The sequence below is a fragment of the Diadema antillarum genome, unplaced genomic scaffold (genome assembly GCF_040938485.1).
Source record: "Diadema antillarum isolate AM-2024a unplaced genomic scaffold, OU_Dant_1.0 scf00000095, whole genome shotgun sequence".
Classification (NCBI taxonomy): Eukaryota; Metazoa; Echinodermata; class Echinoidea; order Diadematoida; family Diadematidae; genus Diadema; species Diadema antillarum.
Window position 1 is genome coordinate 1,757,057 of NW_027270984.1, and position 8,309 is coordinate 1,765,365.

Here is an 8,309-nt window from a genome sequence, read left to right on the forward strand (position 1 = left end):
GAATACAACATGAGCAGATGAATGCACTAACATGTATCACCACGAGCTGTAGACAGAACACATTTGTCTCATTGACATTCTGAAAGCCTTGTTTAACCTGTTGAGGACGGGCTGATTTTGCTACAGCATGCATTTCCCTAGACGCTTGCCCGAGTATACTTGGGACTCATCTTTAAAGGGTTAAGTTTTGCCCAAGTATTTTGTGTGATTCCTCCAACTGTAGGAATTTCTTACACCGATCCCTTCTGATTCGTAAGACACACTTTTGAGGTTTTGTTTAGGAGTTGAGTATTGGAACTTGGGACAACCAATGCACACGAATAGAATAAAAAGTAAACATTTGGAATTTCACAATTTAATCTTCTTCTTTTTTTCAACACTTTTCTCTTTGACCCGTTACTGAGATATAGGTACATGATTGATTACTTCTGAAGCCAAGGGATTCTTCTGATTTTCTTTAAACTTTCACCTTGTAGAGTGTCTCAGTAATCTTTCTGCATGATCACTGAATTCATGCACTTTCGGGGAAACTTCCTATTTCCAAAGCCTACGCAAATCAAAAACTGTCTTGCTACCCTCATTTTTTTCCAAGCCTGATGGTTTCCTGTTTACATGAAAAATGAAACCAAAATTGGAACATATCACCAACAATACAGTGTTGCCAACAATACAGTGTTGCCAAAAGAGAATTGCAAAGGGAAAAATATGTGTAAACGATACTTGCATAAAAAAATCATTTGACACCTTTATACTTTACATAATGTATAATATAAAACCAACAAAAGACAGCATACGAGAAGGCAAAAAATTAACAAACAATTATCACTCTTCCTGCCAGCTAAACCAACCACCTACATTGGGCCGGATGCATTTACGCTACCAATTGCTTGTGCTAGCCTTTTACTCGAATCCGTGTGCATTAAAACAAGCAATTGCTTGCGAGCAGAAGCTTTTGCTAGCAAGCACAAGCAATTGCTTGCTGCCCGCAAGCAATTGCTTTGGAATAGAGACAAAGCGTTTGCTTAAAAACGTATGCATAAAACATACCTTTTGCTTGTTCTTGCTAGCAATTGCTTGAGATTTTCCAAGCTCTGTAAAATGAGCTTCAGCTTTTGCTTAACTGGGACGTTCCCTTTAAGTATCATTGGACCGAATGCATAAAACAAGTAATTGCTTGTAAGCAATTGCTTTAAGCAAAAGCACAAGCTCGTCTAGCAAAAGGTCTAGCTCTAGCAATAGCTTAAATCCATTATATGCATAACCTTTTGCTTGTGCTTTATACGGGTACCTTTTGCTTGTCCCGCACAAGCAATTGCTTGCGTTTTCAACAAAAGGGATGTCACGCCTGTGCGAGCACAGGAACAAAGGAGTGTGGCTGCATGTATTTGAAGGGGCATGTGTGTGCGGAAACATTTCCTGACATAGCAGAAGACCTATGAAATGACACTCATAAATGCACACACGGACGCATACACACAACTATACACACACATGTATTACTGGCTGATTCCCATCACTGCTTACAGTAGCCCGGATCTTCCAGATCGCACATCATTTGCACGTGGTGAGAGGTCTCTTTGCTCTCCACCGAAGTCAGACGTCCTACCTGCTTTTGATCACATTTTGCATGCTAACCACTGGACATTCCCGTTGTTGAAATGAAAAAGTTTCTTATTCTACTTATGAGTAATTTCTTGTAGATTTGTACCACTCCTTCACAAGTGCGGTCTTTCTTTCATGAATATGAAAATAATACTTAAAAGGGAACGTCCCAGTTAAGCAAAAGCTCAAGCTCATCTTACAGAGCTTGGAAAATCGTAAGCAATTGCTAGCAAGAACTAGCAAAAGGTATGTTTTATGCATACATTTTTAAGCAAATGCTTGGCCTCTTGTTAAAGCAATTGCTTGCGGGCAGCAAGCAATTGCTTGTGCTTGCTAGCAAAAGCTTCTGCTTGCAAGCAATTGCTTGTTTTTATGCATACGGATTCGAGTAAAAGGCTAGCACAAGCAATTGCTAGCGTTTATGCATCTGGCCCATTTTCACAGTCATACAAGAAAGACCACACTTGTTCAGAAGTTGTATAAATCTACAAGAAATTACTCTTTAGCAGTGTAAGAAACTTTTTGATTTCAACAACGGGAATGTCCAGTGGTCAGCATGCAAAATGTGATGAAAAACAGGTAGGATGTCTGACTTCGGTGGAGAGCAAGGAGACCCGTCTCCACGTGAGATCTGGCAGATCCGGGCTATTAGCCAGTACGTGTGTGTGTGTGTGTGTGTATCGATGTGCGTGTACGTCTGTGTGCGCATTTATGAGTGCCATTTCCTAGCTCTATTGCTATGTCAGGAAATGTTTCGCACACACACGCCCTTTCAAATACATGCTGTCACACTCACCTTTGTTCTTGTGTTCGCACAGGCGTGACGTCCCTCTTGTTGAAAACGCAAGCAATTGCTTGCGCGGGACGAGTAAAAGGTATGGGCAGAAGCAAAAGGTTATGAATATGGATCCAAGCAATTGCTTGAGCTAGACCTTTTGCTAGACGAGCTTGTGCTTTTGCTTGAGGCAATTGCTTACAAGCAATTGCTTGTTTTATGCATTCGGCCCATTGTCACATGGCATGAAATATTGCATCATCTTCCATGTGTAAAGTTCCTGGGCTCTCTTGCACATTCATTTGGGCATCATCAAAATAATCTGCACAAATGAGTATCAATGACACTGTGCACATAGTGCATCACCCTCCTTCTTTCTGTCTTTACCTTCTTCAATACTATGTGTACCATGTCAAAAACTTAGTGGGGTAGTTTCCCAACAGATGATTTGAATTCAACAATAATGCAGAAAATTTAAGAAATACACACTACACAACAAAATGAAAGATCTAGATTCAAAAGTTATGAACGTGGAAGTTTTGGATATAATTCCATAGATGTGCCATCTTTTCCAGAAGAAACCTCTTACAGTTTTTGATGTTACAGCTATAATAGAAGACATGAAGGCAAAATAAGAATAAAAATTTCACCAAAAAAAGAAAGAAATAATAATAATAAATAAATAATACTTTGCTTGGACACTGAAGAGTGCTTGCCCTACAATGTAGCTCCTCCAGAAGGCATGGAGACTTGACATTCGTTGTGAATATTTTAGTAGCAGGCCAGGGGATGTGGACTCTTCATTTAATAAAAAATGGAGATTTGGGAAATTCCATATTATTTCTAATGTTGTTCTACTATGTACAGTAACGTCACAAGCTGTTGTGAACATTTTATCTCCAGAGGCCAGCACACAGACTCCACAAAACTTAAATTGTAAGAAATTAGGTACAAAACTTTAGCACAAATTTTATTCATTTTCCTCAGCTTTCACTGAGTATTTCATCAATCTTTCTGCATTCACTTAAATCCACTTCTAAGTTTGGGTAAAATTCCCAATTACGGTAATTCCAGCAATTTTCTTGTCAGGCTTTGCCCTAATTTGAAAGATGCGTATACTAGTACTACCATTGTAGGTGCAGAATTCATCACTGGTAATTGAACTGGTTATACTAATAAAATCTACACAGAAAGTAAAAAAAAACACCCACAAAAACTTGCAAACTTGAGAGAGAAAAAAAAATGCATTGTATTCTTCTGAGTTTTAATATGCGTCAACAATTCAAGCATCAGTTGAAAATCTAGCAATTAAGAGATGCCTTGTTACTTAATATAATTCTGCAAACTGTCAGAACAAATGACGAAAAGAGGTTTTGTTTCTGCACCTTTACAAGTATGGAGACCAGCGGAGACCAGCAATGAACAGCAAAATGTAGTCTGAAATCAGATACAGTGCTCAACAAACTGCATAAAAGTGGCATTTGGGACTTGATGGGATTATCAAGAAGGACGGAAAAGGATAACAGACTACAATGAGGTGACACTGCACACAGTACCACTAAGATAGATCTGCCACAGCTGGACTCTGGACTCTGTACTCTTTGGAAGAATGTTTGGCAAGCATTCCTTGCTGTCTTCTTTGCAGATCTTTTATGATTTTTACGATGTGTGTGTGCCTATCCAGAACCTTCCACAGAAGTGCTCATTATCCCCTGAGCCATCGTGGCTATTAACTCTTTATGTGCCATGGTGGAAACCCCCTGTGTGCCACGTTATTCTGAGACACGAAGGTAGTCATGCTTTGAGAAAGAATTCCAATTTTTATAACTCCTACAAATTTCTGTTAAGCTGGACATAATAGTGAGCAAAGTTAAAGAGGAATACCAAACTTTGCTTCCATATAATTTGTACAACGTATAACAATTCTATTTTCAATTTTTTCTTTTAAACTAGTTAAACCAGTTACCAGTTGCTACATTACTGTAAATGCATGACTTTTGCACATAAAATAGTGACAGAAACTTGGAATGTACACGCAAATCTAGTTGGGAACACCGCTTGATAGTCAATCACCACATAGAATGCAAGCCGTATGTGAGAGGAACAAAAGCGCGAGAAACGCTTTGATTGTACCGCGGGATTAGCGATTTATTGATCGGTTTTGGCGGCTTGTTTGTTGAGCAGAATATGCGAAGTTGGCACGCCGTCGACTGAGCCGGACGAGCGAATGTGGCACATTAAGAGTTAAAGTGGATTTTAAAGGGACTGTACAGTACTGGTTGAGGTGGGGATTCATGTTTTGAACATTCCTAAGTGAGATAATGAGAAACCTCTTTGATATGAAATATGAAAGAGCATGTAATTTTAAGAAGGATTCAATGTTTATTGATGAAAATTGGTTTTCAAATGGCTGAGATAAGTGATAATAATAAGTGATAATAATAAAAGGCGACAGGCCACGCCCTTTATTAGGATCTCTTTGGTTCACCAGGTTTTTGGCTATCTCAGCCACTCGGTGCATCGGGATCATTCATCTGTGCATCGAACATCGTATTTGGACATTTCCAGGGGATTACATGGACCTTGTGATTTAAGATTTGGCTGTAATGCATGTAGGGCCTAAGTGATTCCATTACTGATTTATAATTGTTTCTATTGATCATTATTGTACTGACGTGAAAACCGATTACGAGTCTGTACCCACAATATCACTGAACTACCGCCTGAACATTAGTTGCTTGTTTCTTTTGTGCGATCATTCTCAGAGTGATTTTGGTCGTAACAAGTGGAGTTCTTCTTAAGGGTCAACATAATTGTAGGCCTGGCAGGGATTTTTCATGACTCCAAAGAGCAGACTATTATTCCAAATTGACACAGAGAAATGTACCAGGTAGTGAACATCATCTTCCATGCACTCATACCATATGCATACCATATACCCTAGTGTATGTCTGTCATTCAGTCTGCACTACTAGTACAGCTGTACCTCACTGTTGTGTTTCTGCATAACGTTTGTGCGTGTGTTTGGGTAAAGTGTGTTCTCATTATTCTTTTGTTCTTTCAGTGATTTTCACAACTGTGTCAATGGCAACACATTCTCTCATTTTGCCCCGAAAAATTTGAGATTTTTGCAAATCGTGTGTGGGTAACATCTGCTGCATAATGTGTAATGCCTGCTAAATGCCGGTACTAGATCTAGATGATGTATTCTTGTGGGGAAAAAAAAAAAAAATCTGAAATCTCATGATGCTCTGAGTCTTATTCTTACTGCTATTTTTCATCCTGCTGATTTGTTCTGAGCTCTTCTTTTTTTTTTTTTTTTTTTGGGGGGGGGGGGGGGAGGGGTGAGTGGGTGCATATCAAAAGTGGCTTTTTCAATTTGATTTAGTTGTCATATCTGCAGAAACTACAGTAGGCCCTACCTGGTAATCGATTTGGAAAATTAAAAAGCACTTTCCACTTTCTGATTCAACCTGGACTCCATAGATCTAACATCAATTACCGTATAGTCGCCTCTTGCGTGTATTTCCTACGCACTCCCGGGTTGGCGAACTAACAATAGGCACTGAATTAGTTCGCCGCCCACAGCGCGCCACGTACACACGTGTTATACACACACTTCAATGTAGGATGCACTGTGCATCATTGCGTTTGAAAAACTTTGTTAATCTGCCACCTATAATCCATTCAAAATCAAAAACATTCTTGCATTAAAAATGGTTTTGTCACATATTACATAAGGGGAAATACATTTGGATTCCAATTATTTGTGTTTTTATGGAGGTAAAAGGTGAATTAGGAATGTCTTTTGAGAGCAATGAAAATCCGTTGCCCCAGCTCATCTCCGATCATGGTGTGCGTTTATACATGCCTTGTGAATGTCTGGCGACTTTAGGTAGAGGCGACTTAATGGTAATTGCTGCTAGTCAAGATCTGATTTGGGTGAGTATAAAACACAAACTTATTACAAAATTTCTGCAATTACAAAGTATTTAAGCATGTACTGAATAAAAAGCAACAAAATAGATACATTGTCAATATGCAGTAATCAATATCATCTTCAATATGAAAATTACATGTCCTTGCAAACCCAAAACAGCACTCCGAGATCTCAATTTTATAGGCACGAGTCAGGTCCATAAAGTTAAAAGTGTCCTTGTGTCAAATCCTTGTTGTGCCTTTCGACTGTCGTGTCACTGTCAGACTGTTTCCTTTGTTTTGAATTTGCTCAACTTCAAATATCATAAATCTTGATTCCCATAATACCCCCCCCCCCCCTGGTAGTCATAATTTATAGAGAACCATACATTATTATCAGTACCAGTCATCTATAGTCGATAGACTCTACTACTAACGTTAGTTAACAGTAGACATCTTTTTATGCATGACTGCACACGAGCCACAACCCACGGGCCACAAGCCACACATCACAAGCGGCATGGGCAGGTCCCGCGCCCCTGTGCATGTGCCGTGCCGTGGGTGGGCAGGTGTCATTTCTGTGAAGAACCAGAGTGAGTTTCACTGGAAACGCCCACCACGTAAATTGTACCGATACAGAGGAAATCAGTCTTTAACATAATTCCCATCACTGCATTCCATAATTCTAATAACGAACACACACAGGCCTACAACTAACATCAGATCCCTCATTGCTCATATCATCGTGCATTGCTTATTTGGCAAGCCATTGGCATTGCATATCGATCGTACGGTGGGCTAGTAAAATACGAGGCCAAGACGGCTGGCCTGGCGAGTGGCACCATGGGGCTGTGGTGGGAGGGTAAGTAGGCGTAGCCAGGCGTACAGGTCCTTACCGCAAGTGCAGACTTTAAAATACGGAATATTTCATAAATAGCCACCTCTCAACAGAAAAATAATACCATTGCTATTTCTCACCTCGTTATCTAAAGGATTCCCACAGTCTATTTGCAGAGCTACAGCAGTATCCAAAATATCGCCGATTTACTGAAGTCACCAGAGAGAAATCGCGATCACAACCGCCTGGCCACTGGACGTACGTTCCACGAGCGGAAGTGCAAATCTAAATGAACCGCCACGTAATGTGCTTTCACGTAAACACCTACCTCACCTACGAGTATCACGCTTCTCGCAGAATCGAAACAAGCCACAGACAGCGCACGCGATGAGTAATAATACTATGGAAGGCCATTGCAGCCATTAAACTCGTATTATACAACGTCCAAGTAGATCCTTGTAATTTGATTGGAGGATTGTTGGTGACGTGTGATATTCAATAAGTACTCCATTCAACGCGCCGTGCAATTTTGATTCTATTTTTTGCGTGCAACTTGGTTCGATTTTTTTCGTTCTATTCCACAGTTCGAGAAATTGTACGGTACTGCGCGTACTGTGTGTTGCATATTGAGGATCGCATGCAGCTAGCGCAGTGTACGTGTGCGGTACATGCATGCGCGTACGTAGGCCTACATAATGCTAGTGTACGTGTATTGTATCTACACTGATTGCACGAGCCAGAAAGAGAATCGCAGTGGATCCACATGTAAGTATGGCTATATTTTTCATACATAATAGACTTCTAGGCCTACTTAGACAAAAAGGATCTACTTGGACGTTGTATAAATCAAATAGTGTATGGTCTTTACTCGTGCAATGGAACGAGATTTCGCACTCGGTGAAAGTTGAGGTGCACTATTCAACTCGGCTTCGCCTCGTTGAATAGAGCGCCTCTATCTTTCACCTCGTGCGAAATCTCGTACCATTGCACTCGTGACCATTCACTATTTGTATACTACTTGACGTATGCTCCAAAAAGCATACAGCAGCTAATACTGTATAAGCTATTATTTTCGCGAGGGTTTAATTTTCGCGAATTTCGCGAATCACAGTTGGATCGCGAATTCAACAACACGCGAAAATGTCTCCATGCGCTTGGGTAATAGCACGTTAACGT

General features: G+C 40.2%; 1 protein-coding gene across 1 annotated transcript in view; it reads right to left on the reverse strand.

Annotated features, from left to right (window-relative positions):
* LOC139718505 (oxysterol-binding protein-related protein 6-like) overlaps positions 1 to 7,407 on the reverse strand; it is a 68,290-nt gene extending 60,883 nt beyond the window's left edge. The window contains exon 1 of the mRNA XM_071629979.1: positions 7,274 to 7,407. The gene's annotated coding sequence lies outside the window, so the exon portion shown is untranslated. The remainder of the gene's footprint in view (positions 1 to 7,273) is intronic.
* Positions 7,408 to 8,309: the final 902 nt, after the last annotated feature.